General features: G+C 44.3%; 1 protein-coding gene across 4 annotated transcripts in view; it reads right to left on the minus strand.

The window, feature by feature from the left end:
* B4GALNT4 (beta-1,4-N-acetyl-galactosaminyltransferase 4) overlaps nucleotides 1–20,799 on the minus strand; it is a 171,173-nt gene that overhangs the window by 110,359 nt on the left and 40,015 nt on the right. The window contains exon 1 of one of the 4 annotated variants that reach the window (XM_077932143.1): nucleotides 18,672–18,801. The exons of 2 other annotated variants lie outside the window; for them this stretch is intronic. The gene's annotated coding sequence lies outside the window, so the exon portion shown is untranslated. Of the gene's footprint in view, nucleotides 1–18,666; nucleotides 18,802–20,799 lie in introns of those variants that run through there. One more of the 4 variants, XM_028736226.2, reaches the window with a different exon arrangement.

Consider the following 20,799-nt stretch of genomic DNA (forward strand, 5'->3'; position numbering starts at 1 on the left):
TTTTTTGCAAGTATTTCTAATTAATTTATCTTAGCATATTTAAGTAAACAATCTTTGAAGTTCTTCCATTCTTCCTGGTGCTCCTCCTCCTCCTGGTCACAGACTCTTCCAGTCAGGTCTGCTAGCTTCGAAAAGTCTATCATCTTCATCTGCCATTCCTTCATTTATAAGTGCTCTTAAAGGTAAAGGTACCCCCTGCCCATACGGGCTAGTCTTGCCAGACTCTAGGGTTGTGCACTCATCTCACTCTATAGGCCGGGAGCCAGCGCTGTCCGCAGACACTTCCGGGTCACGTGGCCAGCGTGACAAGCTGCATCTGGCGAGCCAGCGCAGCACACGGAACGCCGTTTACCTTCCCGCTGGTAAGCGGTCCCTATTTATCTACTTGCACCCGAAGGTGCTTTCGAACTGCTAGGTTGGCAGGCGCTGGGACCGAACGACGGGAGCACACCCCGCCGCGGGGATTTGAACCGCCAACCTTTCGATCGGCAAGTCCTAGGCGCTGAGGCTTTAACCCACAGCGCCACCCGCTCTTGGCCATCATCCCTGTGCTCTTGGCCACTATCAAAGTCAAAAGAAGCCACCCAAAAGCTGCTGATGACTGTGTAACTGATACTTTGCCTTTGATCAGAGTCTTTCATTATTATTATTTTCTAAAACCACAGTTGCTTATTTTGCATTTTGAACTGTGCAGTAAAATAATCTGTATTCAAAACCATTAGGTCCATGATGAATTTCACCCTTTCCTTCCCCAACCCATCCAGTTTCAGTTGACTCAGAACTATAGCCTGCTCCCTTTAAATGTCCTCCCCAATGCCTCAACCCAGGATACCCATACCACATAAAACACACAGTCAATGAGCATCTGAAGTGTAGATGGAACTGCAATGCAATCCAGGGTGAGATGATGAGAGTGGCTGCTGTGTGGAAATCCATGAGTCATTTCGAACCTGTCTGAAAACTGAGACACAACTACAGATACAGTGGCTAGGAAACCAGCTGTGGTTAAGCCTACGCATGACAAAGGAAGTTAAGTTTTGTTGACTGATCAGTGAACCCCGTTCACCTGAGCTCCAACAATTTCTATATGGGTAATTTAGGTGACAATGTCACATCTGCAGAAGAAAAAGAAGACATAAGCCCCAGTATCTGCTTATGGAAGAGACCTGCAAACTCCTCCTCCTCATCATCCATAGTATAATCTGGGTGTGGGCATTATTTTTAAAAACTCTCATCAAACTTCAAAGAAGTGGACATGGTACCAAGTAAGAAAAGCAGACATCAGAGAAAATCAAAATCAGATAAGACATTTGAATGCCATCCTGTTTACAGAATAAAGATTAAAGCAATTAGTACAAAGCCAACATGCCTGAACCACCTTTTGATCCATTCAGTTAGAATGGCTATATATGGCAAGGAGAAGTTTTGTTTCCTAATCTTTGCAATGTGTGCATTTCAGGGAGGAGGGATGGAATTCCACCTGGGTGAAGTAAGATAGGAAGACCCCCTCCAAGCAGCTGCCATTTGGCTCTTCCTCTCAAATGTCTCCTTTCTGAATGGTCACTATGTAAATCTCATACAGTGGAACCTCGGGTTACGTACCGTCCCCCTTACAAGCACTTCGGGTAACAAGCTCTGCTAACCCGGAAGTAGATGCTCCTGGTAGCGAACTTTGCTCCGGGATGTGAGCAGAAGTAGCATGGTAGCGGGAGGCCCCATTAGTGACAGTGCGTCTCAGGTTAAGAACGGACCTCTGGAATGAATTAAGTTCGTAACCAGAGGTACCACTGTACAACAATTTGTAACAGTTGGTACCTGCATCTTCTTATTTTCTTTTTGCCTGCTTTTCCTTTTTTTGTCACACCCATTATATCATTTTGTTTTGGATTGTAAATGACTTTGAGCGTACCAATAGAAAAAATGTGTGTGGTTTTTTTTAAAAAAATCTATATCTATCTATAGCAAGGATCAGCAAAGTTTTTGTAGCTTGGGCCGGTTCACAGTCCCGCAGACGCCGCAGGGGGCTGGAGTGTGTGTGCGCACACGCACGCATGCGCAAACGCTATTGCTGGTGCTCCTTCTGGTGCAGAGGAGGTGTGAGCAGCTTCCTGCAGCCAATGGGAAGCAGAAAGGTGGTCCCCGCTCTGCTCTGTGCTGGTTTAGCGCAGCGCACAGGGCCTTAGGTTGCCAACCCCTGATCTATAGCTTCTCATTTTGTGATTTCTCACAATGTAGAACTAGCTGGATGCAATGGAAACCGAAAGGGTAACCCATCAGAGAAGCCACAGCAAGTTCAAATAAATCAGGCAACAGAGATTTTTTTTAAAAAATCAGATAAGCCTACCCAATGTTGCTTACATTAAATGCGAAGACCATGACTTGCCAATGAGAATTTCAAATAATTCAGCTGTCGTACTAGCAAAAAAATAACTAAGGATACACAATGCAGAAGTTACTTCTTAAAAAAAAAAAAGAAATGTGAGAACAGAAATTAGGTAGAGGCAGTGCTTTTTTCTGGGGGTACACAGGGGTACGCATACCCTGAACTTTTTGTGAATCTAAGTTTGACCTCATTGAGGGGCAGTGTTTCAATATGAGTAGGAAAATGAGAGTACCTACCCCTAAACATTTTTTCAAAGAAAAAAAAAGTACAGGTGTATTTAAAGCCCCCAACTATAAAATTATTAGGTCCTTCTTTTTTATGCCTTTTGTGAACTACAGGAGTGCTATAGCTGCCAGTGCAAAGAAGATGTGGTAAGTTTACAGAAGGTCTCTAACTGAGGCTTCTCAATCTATGCCATAGTCAGTAAAAACAGTGGCAGCGGCATTCCCAAGAGTAGGTAAGGTGGCAGTTTGTCTCACAATGTCCATTCTTGTCCCTAGCCTGCAGAAGAGCAGGTCATCACCAGAAGAAGGTGGAAGAGCATACCTCAGGGATGGAAGATCTGTGTCCATCCCGATGTTGTTGGACTCCAGCTTCCATCAGCCCTAACCAGCCTGGCCAGCAGTCAGAGAAGATGGAAGTTGCAGTCCAACAACTTATGAAAGTACACAGGTTCCCTATCTGCAGCGCACACAACAGTACAGAATTACTTAAAGCTCTGTGTGATTAACTACAGTGGTACCTCTACTTACAATTGTGATCCGTTTTGGGGTGCCATTCGCACCCAGAAAAGTCCATAAGTAGAGAGTTGCTACTGTGTGTGTGTAAAGTGTGATAGAGTGCTTCTGTGCATGTGTGAAGCGCACAGATGGCTTCTGCGCATGCGGCGAACCTGAAGGCAAACACTTCCAGGTTTGCCGCGTTCGTAATCTGAAAATCCGCAACGTGAAGCAAACATAACACGAGGTATGACTGTACTGTATATGGAATCCACCCTTCCTCCCCTCTCCCTAAGATGCAGGGTTGCCTCAGTGGCATCCAGCATGGACAGCCAAGTTAAGGGCACACAGCCTTTCATAGCACACTGGACAGAACTAAATAGGTTTGGTTGTCTTTTTACTTCTCAGTCCAACAAAGGAAAACATTTGGAAGGAGGTTAGTTTGTGCTTCCTCTGGCAATCATCCAGGCATCCTGCAGAGAAAACATGCCTCACACTTTGAGTATCAGCACTGGAACATATTTTGTATTGTTTGTTCACATGGAAATGCAACATTTGCATTAATAATGAATAAAATAAGCACTTTTTGCAACTGGCTGCTTCTCAGTAGCTCAGCGTACTGTTGTTGTATTGGGCATTTTTCAGAATTCCAATTAATAATGGAATAATTATAATGACAATATTTTCATCTCTATCTACTTTTTTCTGCCTCTTGTTCCCCAGCAAGTGAAGGTAGAAGGGAAGAGGGTGAATTGAGACAACTTTAAAAGCACTGCAGCAGTTTCCTTTTATTTACGGGTCCACAAATGCACTCGCCAGGTTGCAACTGGCAACTGCATTTTCTCTCTCTCTGACAACACACACACCCTTGTGCTGTGGAGAGGACTGCAAATGAGTGAGAAACCTTGCTCATTCCACCCTTTCAATGCTCTAGATGAGGTTTGGGAAGTCCAACTGCCTTTATTCCAAGTAAAGCAGGGGTGGGGGTGGGAGTGGGCAGGAATCCCACACTGAGATACGGATAGGCTTGAAAAACAGCAGGATGCTCAAAAGATTACACCCTTGCACATATAGTGGAACCTCTAGTTATGAACTTAATTTGTTCTGGAGGTCCGTTCTTAACCTGAAACTGTTCTTAACTAGAGGCGTGCTTTTGCTAATGGGGCCTCTTGCTGCCGCTGCGCCACCAGCACACGATTTCCGTTCTCATCCTGGGGCAAAGTTCTCAACTCGAGGTAACTCTTCCAGGTTAGCGGAGTTTGTAACCTGAAGTGTTTGTAACCTGAGGCGTTTGTAACTCGAGGTAGCACTGTATAGCTAACTCAAAGGTGGAGGACAAGGATGGGGACTTTGCTCCTACAGTTGTGGTGGGCCTTAAGATATGCCCTGTAATATTTTTGAAGCTCAGCTGTGATATCACAGATAGAATCTTGCCCCTACACCTCTGGTTTTAACGAACATGTCCATGTTTCCATAGACAAGGCTGCACAAAATGCACAAGCTAAAATTGCTGTGAGTTATTTTCCATTGCCATGATCACCCCCATGAGGAGGTAATGCATCAAAGCAATCCAGCATCTCATATATATATAAAGGTAAAGGTAAAGGGCCCCCTGACCATTAGGTCCAGTTGTGACCGACTCTGGGGTTGCGGCGCTCATCTCGCGTTATTGGCTGAGAGAGCCAGTGAACAGCTTCCGGGTCATGTGGCCAGCATGACTAAGCCGCTTCTGGCGAACCAGAGCAGTGCACAGAAAGGCCGTTTACCTTCCCGCCGGAGCGGTACCTATTTATCTACTTGCACTCTGACGTGCTTTCGAACTGCTGGGTTGGCAGGAGCAGGGACCGAGCAACGGGAGCTCACCCCGTCGCGGGGATTCGAACCTCCAACCTTCTGATCAGCAAGTCCTAGGCTCTGTGGTTTAACCCACAGCACCACCTGCGTCCCTTCTCATATATATACTCCCTTGCAAAATGCAGAGAAAGTGGTTTCTCCTCTCTCCATAGAAAATTTCTACCTACTTCTTACCCTGGCTTTTCCTTTTGGTTGCTAATGATGCAGCACTCTCACTTCATAACAACCTCTTCCTTTGATTGGATTTTTTTTGCAGCTGGATTCCCCATGGAGTATTTTCAGAACTGACAATTTAGTGTTTTTCCCTCCCTGAAACCACATGATTATGGTGTTTCCCATTTTGATAGCTCTAAATGAAATTCCATTCATTAATAGGTTATTACACATGTTCAAATAACATCATTTATCATATTCCTTAGTGCTTGAAGAAATGAAACCAAGCAATTTCAACCACATGTTTCAGATACAAATCCTTTGTTTTCTTCACATACACTCATATCCCCTGGCCTTGATATTAAGGAGCAAGACATTATCCTGAAGACAAAGGCATAGCCCTTCTTTCTGAAAGCTTTTGCAATAAGGCAGAATTACACACTATGAGGCCAAGTACAAACATCCCAACCCTGTAATGCTATTCCATGCCCTATTCTGCCTTACCACAGTTGGGCTCCAGAAATTTAATTCTGGAGCGAACAGAAAATATTTTATATGAATAAGGCACTCTTTTTGTTATGACAGATGTCAGCAATAGCATCTAACTATAAAAGATATTTACCCTAGAAGTTTGGGTTACCTACACAACTAAAGTGTTAGGAAGACTATGTTCAAAAAGCCATGGATATACCTGCTACAAGGGACTCAAAAGGTACATATAAGTTTTCCAGCTAGCACCTTTTATATACTGTACTGTATGGCCTTGAAATGCTAAGGACAGAAAGACTGGACTCATAATCAGAAGAACTGGAATACTTGTATTATTCTGTAGGATTATATGTTTATTAGGGAGGGGCATCAGCTTTGTCTGTTTTGCAAATTCTGAGTTGAACAGGGGCGATACAGGTGAGGTTTTCACTTTCCAGAATCAGAATGTTATTAGGAGACGTCCTATTCCCCTCACAGAGCTACAATGCCCACAGTGGTTTAGCAATCAATCTGGGAACTGCAGCTCTGCAAGGGGGTTTCCTAACAAATCTGAGCATCCTTAACAAATTACAGTTCCCAGGATTTTTTACAGTAAGCCGTAACTGTTAAAGTGGTACAATAGTGCTTTAAATGTATGGGACAGTTGTGGCCTCAGTGTGGTGAGGCCACTTTGAATATGGTGTTGCATCTGTCTTCTCCCATTATAAGCCCCTTTTCCCTCCAGGACATTTAGGCACATGGTCACTTTCCAGCCACTATACTGCTCTCAAGCCACACCTTCTTCCTCTTGGAAGAAAATGAATTGCCAAGAATTATTCCCATCCTCTTTCAGCCTGCACAGTCACCTTATCATACTGTCAATCACAGCACACCAGCTGTTGTTGTTGTTGTTGCTGCTGCTCTCTTTCCCTGAGGCACGGACTACAGCTCTGTCCAATACTGCTAAGAACGAGATTCCAAATTCTGGGACTTGGAAAGCGAATAGGATAAAAGCTAAGCTGGGTGGAAAAGCAGGAAGATTGCAAAGCATTTTAAACTCCATGTGGTGGCATAATCAGCATTCAACACTGGTGCACTTTTTGGAGATTATTGGTGGTAGAGTAGAAGGATAACCCCTGTGCACGTATAACAAGGTGAAAAGAGAAAGCAGATCCTAAAAATAGGGATAAAATAAGAAAGAGCCAAGTAGATAATAAAAATATCCAGGAATATACACTGCATTAAGATATGCAGCTGTCTTTGGTCATACTAAACTGCTTTAAAATTCTCTCCTCTCCCCTCTCCTCTGGAAATCCCCCCCCCCCAAAAAAAAATTCCAGCATACTTACCAAAATCCAAGGATTATTTGGGGGAAGCAATGACAGTAAAATTGATCTAGAAAGATGTATCAGTCTGTAGTGTAGAAATGCCATTATGACAGCATTTGCCAGATGCATCTTTAGCTGGGGGGATGTTCAAGACACCAGAAGGTAAAGGTCAAGAATATGAAGATAAGGCAGGCAGTCCCAAGTCCAGAACAGGGAAGAACTGTTTTCAAATCAAGGGCCACATTCTGTTCTGGGCAACCTTCTTGCGGCCACAAGCCACAGGTGGGCAGGATCAGAATCAAAAGTGGACAAGGCAACAAATGTGAATTAGAAAGGCTAGTTTCTACACATACACACACTTCTCTGTCCTCCATCAAGGCAAGGTAAAGGGACCCCTGACCATTAGGTCCAGTCGTGGCTGACTCTGGGGTTGCGGCGCTCATCTCGCTTTATTGGCCGAGGGAGCCGGCGTACAGCTTCCGGGTCATGTAACCAGCATGACTAAGCCGCTTCTGGCGAACCAGAGCAGTGCACAGAAAGGCCGTTTACCTTCCCACCAGAGTGCTACCTATTTATCTACTTGTACTTTGACGTGCTTTCAAACTGCTAGGTTGGCAGGAGCAGGGACCGAGCAACAGGAGCTCACCCCGTCGCAGGGATTCGAACCACCAACCTTCTGATTGGCAAGTACTAGGCTCTGTGGTTTAACCCACAGCGCCACCCACATCCCACCCATCAAGGCAAACAAAAGGCATAATTAAGGTCACATTTCAGCCAGGAAAAACAAAAGAGAATACTCAAGGAAGATGGGAAGTAGAGCCTGCGCTAGGCTGGATCCTTCAGAGACTGGCATCTCTCTGAAGTGCAGTGGATGGGAACAATTATTAAGCTCGGACTGCAAGTTTCTGCTTTTCTAGCTGCCTCTTTAAAAAAAGAAACTGCCCCCGGAAGAGAAACTTGAAGAAAGTTTCTTGTGACAAACATTTTTTTAGTGGTCAAATAAGAGTTGTATACTTTTTGTGAAAGAGTGTGTTAAGAACTCTTTTGGGGGGAAAGGAGGGCAGATCTGCCAAGTTCCTGCAGCTGCCTACACACTCCAATCCTCTCTAAAGGGAGTGCCAGTCTCATTCTCATCAGAGCGGAAGGGAAAAGACCGACCAGTCTAAAGACAGTTCTACCCAAAGGCAAAGCCAGGTGGGAACCCCCAAGGAGGATAATGGCTTGAGGTTTGGTGCTATTTTAAGCACCAGATCGCTGGGGAGAATGAAGCCAACGCAAGGAGCCAGCTGGCCACCTGCGTAAAGACGTATGAGAGAAAGAGGTGCAAAGAAGCAGGGATCTAAAGTGACCTCTTGGATGCATCTTGACATCCCACTCACCCTGCTGGGAAATAAAACTCTCCTTTTCCCTGAACTATGCAGGACAAAGCTCTGAGGAAGGGAAGGTGGAGAGCCCCGAGCCCTGCTTGGTCTAAGAAGGTAGAGGGAACGAAATGTTACAGTTGTGTGACAAAACTAGCAAACGCCTTCTCCCAGCAAGTAGGAAATGGGAGTCATTACAAGACTATATACAAACTGGGGTTTGTGAAGGCCAGTCCTGTGCATAAGGGAGAGGTTAATGTATGTCCTGATGCCTTTCTCAATGTAATCTAACACACACACACACCTGGTAACACATTTATGCAAAAAAAAATTACCTTCCTCTCCCCCTCAGTTGTTCCTATTGCTAGATACAACAGAAGGTGGGATTTCCAAATCTTCAGCAGGTAAGGAAAAGAAAATATTCAGCAGCTTCTCCTAGTGACTGCTGCAGCAATAGGGATAGCCAGAATTCTAACTTCTGTGCAAGACACCAAAACTGCAGTTGCATCCATTTGCAATATTGATTGTGTGAACATATTGTATATTTGTGCACATCCAATCCAAAATAAATCTGTGGAATTGCAAGAATAGCAGGTGCAACTATCTACTGGCCTTTCAAAAAGAGTTGAAAGTGAGATTGGAGCAGGGCAATTACACAGGCACACCAAGGCAATGAAATTCACAAGTGGCTGGCAGGGCCAGCCCAATACATTTTGGTATTTGACGCAAACCACAAAATGGTGCCTCCCTCCTCTGTACAGAAGAAGGGGTGAGTGAAGATCTACATCAGGAGCAAGGGGGCAAATAATATCTGCATCCGGATCTAATGCCCCTATGGATCCTGTTGCCCAAGGCAGTTGCCTCACCTTGTCTCATGTTGGGGCCGGCCCTGGTAGCCAGAGTTAGTTCTACTAGTCACCATTACTCATTCATGACGTACATGCCCCACATTCATTTTTGCTAGGTGCCAAGCTGAAGCAGGCAAATTTGAACCTCCCCAGAATCAGAACATTTTTCAACACCAAATACCAGATATAACTAGTGCAGATGGGCATTACAAGTATATGGATATACAGTAAATAACTAGCATAGTCAAGAGCTACTGTCATTAACAGACAATAAGGATGAGGAAGATTTCTCCCCCACCCAAAGATCTCAACAATATTGGAATTTCATACACTGACAATACCTATTTTCAAATTTAGTGAATATAGGCCAACATTTTGAACTGGTCATAATGCAGTTTTATTTTCTGTTGTAGACTCTTGACTGTAAGCAGGGGAAAACAAGAACGTAGAGGAAACTTTTGAAAACTATTGTTGAAACTAGGAACTCACACATTCAGCTGGTTATGCCTAACTTAAGATGCAAAGAATCTCCCCCCCCCATCATTTTTCAATTTTACAACAAATATATTGATATCCAAATTTGAAAATACAAATCCCTTCCCCTGCCCCACTTCTCTGCAAAGAATCAATTGCCTTGGAATCCTTGCCTATTCTTATCTTTTCTACTAATAGCACAAAACCTACTGGATATCTTCAAAAATATCCTTATTTTCCAAAAAGTTCATCTGGGTACCAACAATTTACCTTTTAATGAGCATTCAACCCAATTTGTTTGGTGGAAATATTAAGAGGTTGTTGTCTATTTAATGAACATTTATCCTGATTTGTTTGTGGGGAGATTAAGACAGTGTTGCATCAAGCAAGGGTTAATCCCGCATTTCCCCATCACTTTCCTTATCATAAAAAGTCTGACCTTTTGGGGAAGTAGGTTTGTTGCGCAAGAGCTCCAAGTCAGCTTTAATTGCACAGCCTGAATTATCCCACCCGAAAACAGTGACACTGGAAGTATCCAGAGTCCTAGTTTCATGGTCAGACTATGGAAAGAGTGAGAACACCGTATGGTGGATGGCGAGGAGGACATAAATCTACATTTAATCAAAAAAGGAGAGAGAGGGGGAAACAAGTAATAAACTCGATTAACAATATAATTAGAGCAATAAAACAGGGCAATCAAACAGTGAGCAACAGGCCAATGAAGGGCCATAAAATTAAACTCATTAGTGATCTTTGAGTGCCTCGTATTATGGCATTCTCCGCTGGAGAAAATGGCAAACTGCAACAGCAAGCCCACACAAAGAAACTTCAGGGCAAGGGCAAGTGCAAGCATCAGAGGAGTGACCCAAATTGCCCTGGGTACTGCCCTGGCCCTGGGAACAGAAGTCAGCTTTCACAATAGACCCTGTAAAAATTCAGAGATGTTAGGTACCAAGTCACTGTCCTGATGAATAGCAGCAGGAAAGATGCTGGGATGATTGGCTGGGCAGAGAGGCTCCCTTGCTAAGGCATGAACAAAAGGTGGGAGCAAATGAGCCAAAGCAGCAACGGGCTGTTTACAAATACGCAATTACTTCCAATGTCAGAAAGTACTGACTTTTTTGGGAGAGAGGTGGGTGCTCTGCACTAAAGGGACCAAATTCAGCCCCACTCAATACTGGCGAAATGCCCATATACTTTTGCCGGATAACTATCTTGCCAGGCTGCTAAGCTTTTAATAGGAAAATATTATTGGCAGACAGGTACCAAGCTTTTAGTTTCTTGAGAGAAGGAAGGGGGTTACCAGAAAACAATGGACAGAAAGCACTGGCTTTCTTCTTGCTTTAAGCTCCAAACACAGGTGCTTTACGGGCTGCTGTCTTCAAAATCAGCACCCTTTGTTGACGCAAACCCTTCTTAGCTCTGAATCATTCTGCTACCAAGGGCCTCCTTTTCTAAGAAGAGTCATCCCAGAACAGCAATCTTATTAGTCTGCAGCAGCAGTACAAAGGCAAAAGCTGGCATGACACCTTTGGGACCAATCTGTTTATTCTTGTAGGCTGTTGGCCATAAAAGTGCACAGCACTTGATCTAATGTGTGGTGTTCAATAGCCAATAGTGCAATATAAATGCAAATTCTAACTTGTAGCTAACAGGGAACAGAGGATACACTAAAGGGAATCCAGCTTGGTGGTGCGGGAGAATAAATACATAAACAAGGGGGTTGCCAACTGTTTTTGACTAGTGGACACACTTCACATTTTGAGAAAGTGCTGAGGGAATCCATCACAAAATGGCTGCCGTGGGATGTGACATAATAGAAAATGGCTGCCAAGGGCAGCATAGTATAGCACAAACTTGAGAGACACAACCACCCCAACAACTTTATGCTAGCCATCACTATGCCTTGATTATGGAGATCGCACACTGATGCTGTCCAATAGCAAGCATTATTCAGTACCAGAAAAAATATACAAGGTAGCCACAACACTCACATTCAAGGAAAAAACTTCAAAGGTAACTGCACATTTTACCACATAACTTTCTAGAAGGGGAAAAAATGCTTTTTTTATTTAAAAAGAAATGAAAACTGAGTGTCTGGTGCTCCTGCCTAGAGGCACCACTGAAAGCCTTCATGGACCTGGAACTCCCTGCTCCAAAGGCAACAAGACTCAGCCTCCACACTTCTGAATTTAAAATTCAGATGCAAGAATCCGTTTCAGCTTAGTTCACTTGAGTTCCAAGACAGGAACTGAACAGGTTGCACAATGTCACCCTCTCATCCAACCCTCCAGCCCCTCGCTCACGTGTGCTTTTGACAGAGCAGACCATGTACCAGTCTGAGTGCCGTTGTCTGATCCTTACCTCTAACCTCCAAGGAGCTCTCCTTTTCCAGAGCACCCTCAGACATGGCTAAAAGAAGCAGCCATCAGAAGCACTCTTCAGTCTGAAGAAGGGTACAAAGGAGAGGTGCTGCCGCTTTGTTCAGTAACAAGCCTAAGGCTGTGTAGCTCCAGAGTGGTGGCGGCACAGCAACTAAAAGCCCAAGGATATGTCTGCCTGCTTCCTTTCAGCTAGTCTCTTATTACCCCAGTGCTCACCTGTGTTTAATTCCTGTACATATAGCCTTCCACACTTGTGGTTTGTGAGCGGTGGCGGGGGGGGGGGGGTCAGTGTCGCTTTGCCTTCTCAAGACAAGGCTGCACAGCTTGTGACTGACTTACCCTATTGATGGAGTGTGCGCCAATGTCTAGGGCAATGGGCATGACTGTGGGGTGTGTACAAAGGAGGTGATTTCTTCTCTAACTTTCCTGTTTTTTGCTCTTTGAATTCCTTTACTGGAAGAGCTTGTTTCTCCCTTTCCTACGTGGGGCAAATTAAACTGGGAGAAGGAAATTAAAATTGTACACCTTCAAAGTTTATGTCAGGAGTGAACATTACAAGCAGAGAGACAAGAGGTAACAGAGCATGCTTGTGGCAGCAAACAAAGAGACATGCTGTCAAATTTTCAGTCGTGTTTGCCTTGCGATACCAAGCAAAGAGAAATGAAAGGATAGAGAAAGAAGGATTCCCTGCCTCCATCTCATCTAATGTCGTGGGCTAGCCCCAAACAAGAGGGAGGACAAGCAGCAGAGAACTCAGGAACTTTGTTCAGTGTAGCCTCCTTGCAAGGGGGGAGGGACTCAGTCTGTTTTTGTCTTCCAGAGAAGACTTAAAGCTGTAGGTAACATGGAACTGGTTGAGAGGCAAACATGCTGGAAAGGAGACATCCTGGGTGAATGGTGCACAGAATGAACCCAAAGAGTTGTGGTCAATGAGAAGCAGATGAGCAAAGGTGGATCCAAGCCTAGCTGAGAGGAAATTTCAGCCTCTCCCCAAAGGTGTCAGAGGACTTAAAATTAAGCTAGCTGTGTCTGCATTATGTGCAGCAGTAACTAATAGTAGAGCTGGGCAAATTCTGGTTAGCAAGCACGTTCCAGTAATAATTCCCATATGAGGACGGCCTTTGTTCACTGCTAATGCTACCCCATCACCACCTATGCCTGCACAGGAGATTAGAGCAGAATGACATTCATATCATGAATGAACTTGAAGAGCAAGAGCACTTTGCCAAGCCTGCCGCTTCAATAATGATGATAATGATAATGATAATAATAATAATAATAATATAATTTATTATTTATACCCCGCCCATCTGGCTGGGTTTCCCCAGCCACTCTGGGTGGCTTCCAACAGAATTAAAAGCACAACAAAACATCAAACATTAAAAACTTCCCTAAACACACATGCAACACACAAACACACTTACCGGCTAGTTCCTTAGAGGTATCTCTAAGTTCAAAAAAAGGAACACATAAAACACTTCCAGTCAGGGTAATTTGGTTGTGTACTTTTTGACATTTTGTTTATTGTTTGTGAGACCTTTGTTTATGTCTGCAGTTATGTAATTTTTTTATATGTTGTAAACCATCTTGAGTATGGTTTTATCTTTGGAAAACACAGATACAAATAAAACAATTGATTGATAACAAACTGGGCTAGTAAGGAGTTAACAACAACAAACCAAAACAGTTAACAGCAGAAAGCCTTAAAAGTTGCAAAAGATTGAAATAAGGGAAATGTAAAAGCCCATCATTTTTGGTGATGGCAGAGAACTTAACACAAAAACTATGACTGACTAAAGGACGAAATAAAAATGACAATAGTGTTGCAACTTGATATCAGATACCAACTAAATAAGATCACAATGTGGGCTCACCCATGCAGTACGTACCGATTTGGAACTTGTGACTCCCCATAGGGTTGGAAATCAAATGCTCCACATTTTCTACAGCTTGTCTGAGATCTGGGATAGCTTCACTTGACTGAAGGGATGGATCTCCTGACATTTAACTCTGGACATTAAGTCTGGCCTGAGGTGCACTGTGAAATATCAGAGCAGCACCTGAACCAATCCTATCATCAGCACTCGACCAGCTATGCACCAGGGTCCAAAAGGAGGCAAATATCTTATACCTAATAACTTCTCTCATACAACTCAGGCCAATTATTTATGGCCCAGTGAACAGGCTATCTCATCTACCATGGCGGGAAAGTAAATAAATGAAGGTTAACATCCCTGGCAAACTCATTTGATACACTGCATTGGTGGTGATGGCAATGGAAAGAACAGGCTTAATAAAGCATTTTTACACCACATAAACTGTATTTTATGCATGTTTGCCTCCTCATACCACCAGGACTAAGAGGCAGCAGGTCTCTGGGGGCTCTCAGCAAAATGTCTCCATCACAGAAGGGAAGCAGCAGCTAATAAGCACGACTCAAAGCCAGTGTGTTATTTTAGCTGCACTGTTGGGCTCTCAGTACTTTCGGGTGAGAAAAAGAGGTCTTCAGAGGCCTACTAAATATTCATGGGCTCCAATGATGAAACCTCACCTAAGACTCAGCCTGGCTCATAGGGAAGGAAATAAACTCTCCATTTATTCTCCCATTCCTCCTTTGCTGTAAAAAGAAAAAGAAAGTGTGTCCATTTATTCCCCGCCCTCTAATGTGATGGGCAGTAAAAATGACAGATGGTGACTATGAGAATAGCTCATGCTCTGAAACACTGAGGCAGGTGTTTCTGAAGAGAAGTAATACAAGATTTAACTTCTCCTTGGGCCTCCTCTCGAGCCTTCCCTCAATCTAATGCAATTGGGGAGAGGGGTGTATTTTGGTTGTTTTAAGAAGTGGCAAGTACAATGTGCTCACTATTTCAGAGCCCAGGGGTGGGCAACATCTGGTCCATGGGCCCAATTAGGCCCCCCAAATCTCAAAGGTGGGCCTGCCAGAGCAAACCTGTCACCCCACTCCTAGTGCACCAGCTAATTGGGCTCCAATCCTCCCATGCCCATCCGCAAAATATTTGTTCACCGTTCGGAAAAAAGGAATGATTCCCCCCCCCCAGTAGATTGTGTTTTTTCTTTCATCCACTCAGGAAACATAAGCTGCCTCCTTCCTTATGGGACTTTAAAGTCCTTTAAAGGGAAGATATATGAGAGGGAGAGAGACATGAGGAAGAAGGAGGCTTGTGTTTCCTGTGTGGGTGAGTAGACTCAGCCCCTCAGCCACCTATGCTATGTCTTGGTTATGACTGGGAAGCTTTGGCCAGTTCTTTCTCACTGAATGAGCCAGTGTGAAAAGCCATCATAGTCCGCCGAGTAGAGTGTAATGAACAACCTGGGGTCCATGGACCCTCTCTGCCAAAAGAGCCGCTGGCAATGGCCACCTCACTGAGCAGTTCAAGGCACACCATGTGATTAAGACTGTAGGAGACTTTCTACATTAAGCATGCCATTAAAAATTATAAACAGAAGCAGAAAGAGGCTCACATGTACAAAACATTAAATACCTACCCATTGTGGATCATCATTGAACCACATACCAAGTCCCTTCCAACTCTACAATTCTATGAAGGTGGCCATCAGCAATTATTCTAAAGAACATGGCGTGGGTGGTTCTTCATAAAATGCTCCCCAGATTCCCTGATGCAATAGGAGTATTCACACTTTAGGTAATCAGGTAATCAGTTAGCACACATATGGAAACATTTTTAGATCCTGGACAGACAAAGGTTCCCCTGGAAACTGAGGGGAGGTTACAGTCCATTGGTGTGCCTGAGGACCACCCTGCTCAGTAACAGACATCCAAAGCCCCTTCTCTCATCCAGCAGAGATTATGAATGGTCTTCTTGCCCTAGAACAGCCTTGCTACAGTCTTATTTGCTCACCATGGCAAATAAGACACTGGAGATTGTGCACAGAACCTCCTTTTTCGTTTACTTTATTTCGAAAGTAGATGCAAAACAATCCTGAATTAAATGAGGGCTGTAGCACTGGGGAAGGAGGACTTAACCCCTTCCCCAGCACTGCTTTCCTGATCTAAATCCACTCACATTACTATTTGACCTTTGGGATAAACATGGGGTATGTGTATGTTCTCCCTAATGGAGGTAGTGGCAGAATTTTAAAAACCACCCCCTTGTGCTTTATCTCCAATACAATTCATGGCAACCTCTTTTGCTATTAAAAGAAATTAAAGAGAGAGATGTGAAATCCAAATAGATTCTTCAACAGCTCATCTAGTTTAGCCCAAAGATAATTCTGAATTTGTGGCCAAGCTCCAAGCTCCATCTTGGCCTCTTATCACCAAACATGACACAAGTTTATGTGTTCAAGAATCAAAGCACATTCCCATAAATTGAATTCCTAATCCATGGAAGATCAAATTTTCAAGAGTTCTATGAAAAGACTTCAGTTGTGGTGCCAAAGCTATGGAACACTCCCCCCCACCCCCATTATTAAACCTTTGCTTTGTAGCTTCTGGCACAGTTAGGATTTTCCCATATGTTTTCAATTAGCAACATAAAGCAATCTTTTGCATATTAGAAGTAAGCCCAATGGTGTGAAATGGAGCTTACTACCAGGTAAACTATATACGTCTATAGTCTTAATCTTTCTGAGTTTAAATTAAGTTTCTTTTTGTCAGGTTTGTAGGATTCAAAATTACATGTTGAGACAATCTTGCTTCCAACCTATTGCGCTATATTTATTAGTGGGAACTTTTTGCTGCATAAGGGATTTTTACTGTCTTTATTTGATCTTGTGTAATTGTGCAGCACATACTAGGAACTAAAATATTTACAATGTATGTTTCCCGCTTACACAGCACTATTAAGGGAAGGATAGGTGTGATCACAAACTTAGGTTTACAGCTTAAAACAGCAGCCCTGCTTCTGATTTCTCCTTTTTCCACACAGATATGGAAATGTGTGATGTGAGAGCCACACTTTGTGAATGTCCCCAAACAAAATGCACCAAGCTTTTTTCTTTGTGGGGGGAGAACTTATATGATGTGATGACATCAGCTCACACATTTCTGTAACTACTCAGATATTTTTTTTGGGGGGGGAGCTCAGTATGGGACAGTTGTTTCCCCAGCACTTTCTGAGCATATAGAATAGTTTGCATTTTGTCTCATCAATCCACACAGCTACCTCCCCCCCCCCCTTTTTTTTTTTGCATCATGCCAACTAATGGGAGAGCAAGATTTCCTTCCAAAATGGCTAGGCAATTCATCTTAACCTAGGTCCAAAACCAGCACTTTATCTGCTTTCTATTATAGTAACGGTTGTGCAGATCGACTTTTACACACAGCATCACTTTCCTTATACACCATACAAAGAAAGCATCTCAAACTTTCCAGCTCCCTAGCCAAAGCAAGGATCCTTGAAAGGCCGGCAGCGGCAGGATTACATATGTTCTGAGAAGCTCAGAACCATTTCCCCCCTCCCCCAACCAATTTTGCTTATTGAAAAAAATATAAGCTTTTGTCCTCTTGGCTCACACTTTCAATGTATGAAAAACAGTCCTCAGAGTGTTGTGACAGCACAATGATGTATGGCTAATGCAGGCCATGGGGGTTGGAGGGATAATTACCTCTGCATCTCGCTGGCTGGCAGACATCAAATACTTTTCTAGACATTTAGCAGAGACACCAATTAATCCGAGTCCTTGCTAGACAGCCCCAGAGCCTCAGCAGCTTCATCCACGAAGGCATGATAAAGTGAGTGTCAAAAGTCTGGCACTTGCGTTCTGGGGCCAGAGTGCACTTCACTTTCGCCACCCCTTAGCAGGAAGGGAGCCCATTTCTGTCAGCATAACAAGACTAATAAAGATGTTTCTAGGAGCAGGTTCTTATATTTTCTCAACAGCACAGAAGCTTGTCCATTTCCCCAGGTCAGGAAGGCGAGAGTTTGGATGAGAGCCAGTGCATCAGCAACGAAGCAGCTCAGACTGGGAGCTTACATAGGAACTAGTGATCCACCCTTTCCTGGCGCTCCTGAATGGAGCAGGTGCTTCCTTCTCCTCCTGAGTAGCCTCATATGCAGGCATAGCCAGGCATTTGGGTGACCGCTCTGAAGTTCCTAGCTCACTGCTCTCTCCACTCCCAAGACCTTGGGGGAAATTGTGGAGGAGGGAGAGATCTGAGAGCTGGCCAGAAACCCAACCAGCAGGCATAGGGGGCCCCAGTCCTGGAGACTGAACCCTGAATTGACTGGCCCTTCATAGAAATGGAGAGCTGGAAGAGATTGAGTCCAACCCCACGCAATGCAGGAATCTCAACTAGATCATACATGACGGGTGGCCAGCCAACCTCTGCTTAGAAACCTCCAAGGAAGGAGAGTCCAGAACCTCCTGAGGAAGATCCATCTTCCATGTATTATAAAAGGCAAACAACACTTATTTGACCCCAGTTATTTGACACAGGGGGGGAACCTACAGATACAGTCCAAAAGGCACACAGGGAGTTATATGAGAGAATTTTTAAAAGCAAGTGGTCCTCACTGACCTGGTGCAAAAAGATCTTGTCATACGGAGGAGTTCTGGCTGCCTAGATAAAACACTATAGCCCCACATACTTTTACCTGGGAGTAAGGCCCACTGAACTCAGTGCAGAGTCAGGCCCAGAACTGGCAGCAGCAAAAAGCAGCTCTGGCTTACCCAGCCCTAACCATTGCCACCCCACCACTGCACTTACCTGACCTGGGGGTTCTGGGTCGCTGGCTCTACTGGTCAAAACAGGAGTCTCATCGATCACACTCTCCCACTGGAAACAAACCAGGACTGCTCCAAGGAAACGCACGTGGCAAAAAGGAGCATTAGGCCCTGGTGGGCCACCCCCTTACCCACTTGTGATTGGCCAAGCAGATAGCCAGCCAATCAGGATTTTAAACAAAAGAAAATATTTTTCTTCACTTCTCACTTCCTTCTGTGGTCTCCTAGCCTCTTGCTGTGGGCCCCAATTTACGCATTTTTCACCTGTAGCCCCCTTGGAATATCCTGGGGACCCCAGGGGACCATAAGGCCCCTGGTTGAGAAACACTGGTCTAAAGCTTCTCGCATTACCCTTCCAACGCAGGAAGGAACAGCACTGGTATGGCTCTCACGCTGCCTAAGTAATGATAGAGTCTAGTTAGAGGCTTCCGACTGCTCTACATAAAACTTAAATTTCTCCTCTGTTTTCATCCTTACATCGCTCCTAGGAAAATACAGCAGATTCTCCTGATCTAACTTGAGGACGCCACAGAATACTTTGGCTGATGCTTTAAGGTGGGGCTGCCCCCTTCCGATACAGATAGTGTTTCCATTATTTTCCCAGGGAGAATTCGACCAAATTCTGCTTCTTGGTGCAAGCACGGCAACAGGTCACTCACTCTCCAACTGTGCATCACAAATGGGCAAGGAATGAGGGGTGGTGTTAGGAACAGAGCAGCTCTGTAATGCAGATTCCTGTGGCAAAGGCCACGGAGTCAACTGTTAGGGGAAATATCAGAGAGGTTAGGGGCACTTCTCCCTATTTCCCTTCCAACAGATTATGAATCTTCCTAGCCTTTACCTCATTTAATATGATACCTGTTTTCATTGGCCCTGGGGCTGCAAACGCATGTTGATATTTTGTTCCGTACTTAAGTCAAATACTCTTGTCAGGGAGCTCTCTCAAACTGTTCTTCTTGCTACTTTTCAGTTAGGAAAATCCCAATTATGGTTTATTTGTTGGTGATGGTGGTGCTTAAGTTGCTGAATTGAGGACTGCAGGTTTTCCATCACATTATAAGGTTCCTTGCTGTTGCTCCACTCTCATTCATCAGCTCCAGCAGTAGAGCATATGCTCTACCAAACTGCATTCAAATGGTCCCAGGTTCAATCCCTGGTGTCTCCAGGTGGGTTAGGGAAAGGCTGTTGCCCGAAACACTGGAGAACCACCACCAGTCAGTGCTGACAATCCTGAGCTTGGTCTGGCAGACTAAGGCAGCCTTTAAGGTTTCTATGTGGCAAGTCGTTTATTGTATTCTAGATATTTCTATATTTATACCCAGCCTTTCAGTAACCAACCAGCATTCCCGTGGCAGCTAACTAAAGAATAAAATTAATACAAATACAACACAACAACAGCACATTACTATTCTGCCCTTTCTTGCACAGACTGTTTGGACCATGTGAGTTGGACAAAAAAACCTCACCAATACTTCTGTGTCTTTCATCTTCACTCATCTTCCAGCCCTATGGAAAGGTCCATGGGAGACATTTTCCCTAATAGCTGGACCTCTTTCTCAAGCAAGAGATCCAGCTTCTCTCCTTACCAGCAGTTTCAAGTTCCAGTAACTTGTCTCTACAGAGGAATGCCCACACCTTCAACCAGCTAAATCACTTTTGGGTCTCCAGCTCAGTGCTGTGTCATAGAACTAGATAACATTACTGTCAGGTGCCTCTAGCACTTTTGTCAGGTTGGTATATCTGCTTGCTATCCACTTAAATACCCATAGGATGGAGCTGAAGTGCTTCTACCTGCCAACTGTGCATATGGCAAGACAGCTAGGTCATCATCTGCCTGTGAGTGGCAGCTGTGTGTTGTTCTGGACAATTTTTTCTCCTGATCCCAAGAGCTGACCATACCCAGTCCTGTACCTTTAAGAGATTCCCAGAAGGGAAGATTCCAGCTTCTGGTGGCACAGTAGTTCTGTGATAGGAAAAAGCATACTAGATTAAAGTTCTGTGCCACACTTAAAAGATGGTGTAGGTTCTGGGCAACCTTACCACAGATTGAGACACCTTGGGGTGCCTCAGTCACCATTACACTGAAGGCACAGGGGGCAAGATCAGCATGCAGAGG

This window comes from Podarcis muralis, chromosome 1, assembly GCF_964188315.1.
Source record: "Podarcis muralis chromosome 1, rPodMur119.hap1.1, whole genome shotgun sequence".
In the NCBI taxonomy this organism is placed as follows: domain Eukaryota; kingdom Metazoa; phylum Chordata; class Lepidosauria; order Squamata; family Lacertidae; genus Podarcis; species Podarcis muralis.